The following is a 6,000-nucleotide window of genomic DNA, read 5'->3' on the forward strand; positions in this document are numbered from 1 at the left end:
GCTGACGTCACTGCTGCCCACTAGGAATGAGTTACTGTAATAATCCCCCTTTTATTAATCATAGGCTGGAGGAAGCAGAAAGTGGGTGACATCATTAGGCAAAAGACCGGGCTAACTCATGCTCCAATTTACTCAGCTTTATTATAACATTTCTCAAGTGACATATGAAAGCGATTACCATTTCACACTTTCCCCCTCTGAGCCATCATCCCTAACCTTCAATCCAAACTCCCATAGAAGAGCTTAGCTTTCAGATGGAGGCACAGAAAGGCCAACTCTCACCAAGGTTCCAATGTCCTCCCCAGAACAGCTTCTTCCTTGGCTCAAGATGGAGGCAGTCTCTAGAACCACAGCATCCCAAATGATCGGGTGATGCTGGCTCTGGTGGCATCTGACCGGACGGGGCCGCCCGCCATGAAGAGGACCGAATGATCTGGGTGGGTGTAGCTACCCATGGCCTCCTGGTAACCAAAGGCAAGGCTCTGCACCTCTAGGGATCTGAAATAGAAGAAACTCCATCTGAAGATGTGCGGAAAGGTAACGGTTCAGTGAGTGGGTCCTGCAGCTAGACTGCCTGGGTTCAGATTCGGCTTCCACCACTTTCAAGCTAGGGGACACTGGGCAAATGGCCCAGTAGTAGCTCGGTCCCTGACAAATGAGCACTGGTAACAATGGCACCCCCTGCTGGGGATTGCTGTGAGGAATCATGAGTTGACAGAAAGCGTGCTTGGTTGGTACATAGTAGGTGTGACTTCTCTTCTCTAGAAAGTTCTGCTGACTGGACTGAACTATCGGTGTCCTGCTCTGTGGAGCACAGAAAGACGGGCAAACGAACTATGAGAAGCCATCAGGGCAGACTGGTCCTGGCCAGACCCACTCAACTGCACATGGTGGCTCTGTTGCTGGCTGGGACGTCACCGGTCAGTTCCCCCCTTGCTGTGCTTCTGTCTCCACCTCCTGCATTTGCCAGAGGAGGCGCTTCTGACAAGGAACAAAGGCACGTGACTAAAACCAAAAGAAGACTTTGGTTCAGGGATGCTGAAGAGCTCAGCGTCAAGCCATTTCGAACAAAGTTATCAGTCTGGTCACTCCCCCCATCCCATCCCCCCCGCCCCCCGCCCCGGCTCTCAAGCACACATTCTTTGTATGAAATGTAAGAAATGTAAAACCCCTAGCAGCATCCCTCCCCAAATAATCATTGTTAACATGTTTACATGTGTGTGTATATGTGGGTGTAGATATGCATATATAAGTAAAGAGAAAGCAACAGAAGCATCTCCATAATGCATATGCATCAGAGAAAGCATGTTTTTACTGTGGGTGGGGCTATACCTCATTCTCTTAAACCCGGGACCTTGCAGAAGCAATTGTGTCGATGTCTTCCACTCATCCTTTACCTGCAGCCTCCTCCTGAGGGTATTTTAAGGAGTCAAAATAGAGCTGTCTTGGGCGTATGGGAGAGACAGAATGATAGCCCAAAAGAGAAGTCTGGGGCTTTGTAATACTTAGATAGTAAAGAAACTGGCTCCGCTGAGGCAGAGTCCAGTAATCATCCAGGCTAATTTATTACTCAGATTCACCTTTGCTCAAAGTAGTGAATTATAAGCACTCCACCGGGTGAACGGGTTAGGCTCCCCGACGTGATCTGCTAGTGCAGGAAGGAACTGCCAGGCCATGGTAGCCAGTAACTGAAATAGTAGCCCGATTCATAGCAACTTCAGGATCTCCAAATTGGAAGCTTCCTTGAGAGAGCAGAGGATGCCAGGATATCTGCTGCCCCCTAACTGATACCACGAAGAATAGCATGTGCTTTTTAAGGAGCAAGGTAGGGTTCAGGGACCCTTGGTGACTGGGTCAGCCTTTTAGGTGGTAGGTGTGAACTGGGCCACCTCCACCAACCTGTTTGTGGCCAGTAAGGCAAAGCCATTGCCTGCGTCGCCTCGGCTTTCTGCTGAGGAGCTCCTAGCAGCTGCGTAGGGGAAACCAGGATACAGGGGTGACCGAAGTCATTCGGGCTGCGTGTTTGTTAAGAGGGTGACCAGAGGAAGCTCTCACAGGCCATTCAAAACTACATATCCCTCTGCTACACAAATTTCCGGGAGGCCCGGAAGAGGAATGTGGCCACCAGGGAAGTGAGGCATTTCAGGTTAGTTTCTACTGACTTGGGGAGCATCCCCCCCCATCCCTCATAGGTAATTGAGAGATCCTGCCTGCGGGAAGAGGCGGAGGCGCCCTCTTCTGGTGCATCTGTGCAGAAGGAAAGTCTATGAAGGGCGCAGTAAGGGGCGCCTTCTCTCTGATCCCTCCACTCCCAATACAAACTTACCACTTTTAAAAAAGCATCCGTCTTGGTATTAAAAGTAACGCACATTCTTTGTATGAAATATAGAAAATATGGATAAATGCAAAAGTGTAAATCACACTCAATCATCTCTCCCAGAAATAACTATTAAAATTTTGATATATATGTATCATTTATATACACATATATACCATCTACCTACCATGCATATACATGTGTGTATGTATACATATACACATATATATATACATATATACATACCATATATATTATACACCACGCTTTACATACATATGTAAAACTAAATTGCAGTCATGCCGTAAACACAATTTTGTATAATTTTCATTTGTGATGAGGTTTCATGGTGATTATTTTCAATGGCCTAAGTGGTCCTTGAAAATATTAATGACCCGGGGTCGCCCAGGGGGCTCAGTGGGTTAAGCATCTGACTTTGGCTCAGGTCAGGATCTCACAGCTCATGAGTTCCAGCCCCGCATCAGGCTCAGTGCTGACAGCTTAGGGCCTGGACCTGCTTGGAATTCTGTCTCTCCGTGCTCTGCCTGTCTCTCTCTCTCTCAAAAACAAATAAACCTGTTCTCTCATTTAAAAAAGAGAAAATATTAATGACTGGGAAGTAATATATCACATAGATGTGCCTTTATTTTTGAACTTATTGTAGATTGAATTTGTGTTCAAAATTTCACAGTTATAGTACTATTTTACTCTATTTAATGCATCTCTGCTTATTTTTTAAAGATAAATTCCTATGAATTGGATTATTGGATCTAAGAGCATGGGCATATTTCAGATCTTTATATGTATATTACCAAATTGTCCTCCTGAAAGTTTTTACCTGTTTCTATTACAACTAATAGTGTCAGGGCATGATTCTTTTACTGTGTTCTAGCCTGATGCTATCACAATATTTCTCCCAAGCCAAAGATGATATATGGTTTGTGTTAACTTCTATTTTTTACTTACCAGTTAAGATAAAATATAGATCATTGTCCATTTGAACAGCTTTCTTCTGAGTAGCTGTTGGTGTCTTTGCCCATTTATTTATGGGCAAAATCTAAAGACTGTGTGACACGGTCCACATGTACCTGTCCTGACTGGCTACCATATTGGACAGTGCGAGTAGGTGGGTCTACAGTCAGGTTCTGACAGAACAGAAGCCACAGAAGGACAACAAAGAAAGGGACTAAAAGGAAAAATCATTAAAGAAATGGTCGGTGGACTCGGGGGTCTGAACTTGGTGAAGAAAGCAACTCGTAATCGGGGGGAAAATATAATCATCCAGGCATCAGAGGCATTGATGATGTGAAAGGGTATGTTTGGAGTGAGTCGGAGGGAGTTGACCGGAAGTGTTTCTCAGAGAATGGAAGGGTGAAGTTTAAGATTTCAAAAGGCAAACAGTTGTAAATGGTGAGAAAGTGCAAGGTGTGGCCATGGGGCTGGATTTCTTATGCGGAGCGAGTGTGAACGTCCTTGGCGTTAAGGAATTTGAAGGTCTGTGAGAGAGGGTCGGATGCAATAAAAAAGCACAGGTGGGGTAAAGCCCAGAACATGTGCAACAGAGGCCCAAAGCCTCAAAGCTGATTTTACGCGAGGGTGAGAACGTGACACAGATGATGCCATTGTTGGTTATATTTATCAAGCACTCACCTCTGCTGGGCATGGTTCAGAGAGCTTGATATATGTGTCATCTCCTTCAGTCCTTTGAGCAACCGTCTGAAGTAGGTTTTCTTATTATTGCCATTGACAAATGAAACCACAGAGGCTTTGAAAGACCAAATAACCTGTCCATGGATGTGCTCTGGTGGAGCAAGGATTTTAACCCCACTGAGGTCTATGCACGTTGCTTCTACACTCAACTGCCTTCTTACTTAGAGCAGCAGTGGATAGCAATAAGAATCCTGGGTGGCTCCTGTCCAACCCCACGCTCTCAAGGATCTAGGAGCTGCAGGAAAGGAGGCATGCTTGATTGGAGCAAGAACATCCATGGAGGACCAAATGTCAGAGATTAGGTGGGGGGGGGGGGTAAGCATTTAGGGTGAAAACAGAGTGGTAGCTTATTCACAGTGGAGCAAAGTGAGTGGGCGCCATGGGAGGAGGAGGGGTGGGAGCGAGCACAGAGCCCAGTGGATGGGATTACTGTGAAGGACAGCTCTCTGAAGGTCTTGTTTGGGATGGTGAGAAAGACTGACGAAAATTAATTGACCTTAAATTTTCATACTTGAAATACAACATATATGGTATCTGTATACTCATTTATCATGACATAAGAAAACTTTTACGTGTAATGATGACCTGTATTGGCAGCTATTGAAGAGAAGTAAAGATGAAAGTAATTTTAATTGAGGAGTCCCTGGTTAGTATCGTAGCTTTCAACTTGTTTTGCCATACCTGCTTTCATGAGGATATCACACAAAGTAGAAATTTCTGGAAGCATTGAAGTAAGAGTGAGAGTGAATCCTTATGTACCTTTTTTTAAAAATCATTTTTGAACGTTTATTTATTTTTGAGAAAGACAGAGATGGAATGCGAGTGGGTTAGGGGCAGAGAGAGAGGGAGACACAGAATCCGAAGCATGCTCCCGGCTCTGAGCTGTCAGCCCAGAGCCTGACGCGGGGCTCAAACTCACAAGCTGTGAGATCATGACCCGAGCCGAAGTCGGACGCTCAACCGACTGAGCCACCCAGGCGCCCCTTAAGCTATGTATCTTGGTGGTCAAGATAGGTAACTTCCTTTGGTTTCTTATAATTGCACTGAATTTCTACCATGAGCCTTCAATTCGCCATATGCCAGTGAATGAACCTCACTCTATTTGGAGTCTCCCAATTGTCCCTGCACCTGGGAGGTGGAGGGAAGAGGTGGGCGGGTGGGGGGTGGTGGGAGAGTTCACCTAGTTTTCCAGTCTGTAGGCTGGAATGAATAAAAGGATCATCATCTGTCTCGCTTGTGCCCCCCCTCAGATGTCCTGGTCTTGGCAGCTCGTGGCTAAATTGTTCTTCATTCTTAAGGTGTGGCCTCTTAATTATTTTGCAAGTTCTGGCCAGCGTCATAAGGCAAGAAATAAAAATAGTGGGCAAATCTCAGGAAAGCAGGAACAAGTTACATTTATTTCTTGGTAGATAGTATGAGTGTGCTGCAGGTGGGATTTTTCAGTGCACAGATTCATGTGCAAGACACAGGCTGTTTGGGGCGCCTGGGTGGCTCAGTCGATTGAGCGTCCGACTTCGGCTCGGGTCATGATCTCACGGTTCGTGGGTTCGAGCCCCGCGCCGGGCTCTGTGCTGACAGCTCAGAGCCTGGAGCTTGTTTCAGATTCTGTGTCTCCCTCTCTCTCTGCCCCTCCCCCACTTGCACTCTGTCTCTCTCTGTCTCAAAAATAAATAAACATTAAAAAAAAAAAAGAAAGAAAAAAAAGACACAGGCTGTTCCTTTAGCTCTCAAATTACCACAAATCAATGGTGAATCATATCTCTGTTACCACTCTTTGCTTCCCCCTCATTTCATTTCCTGCATCTTAGCCAAAGGAAAGCCCCTCTATTCATAGGTCCCCAACTGCCCAGTGCTAGGACACCATTGTGTCGGCCACAAGGTCCTGCAAGGACTGAGACCTTGCCAGTCTCTCGGGACACTTCCCAGCCTCCTGCAAGGGTCCACTGCTCCTCGCCGTGGGTGCCCACCTCCAT

Source organism: Acinonyx jubatus, chromosome A2 (assembly GCF_027475565.1).
Source record: "Acinonyx jubatus isolate Ajub_Pintada_27869175 chromosome A2, VMU_Ajub_asm_v1.0, whole genome shotgun sequence".
Taxonomy (NCBI): Eukaryota; Metazoa; Chordata; class Mammalia; order Carnivora; family Felidae; genus Acinonyx; species Acinonyx jubatus.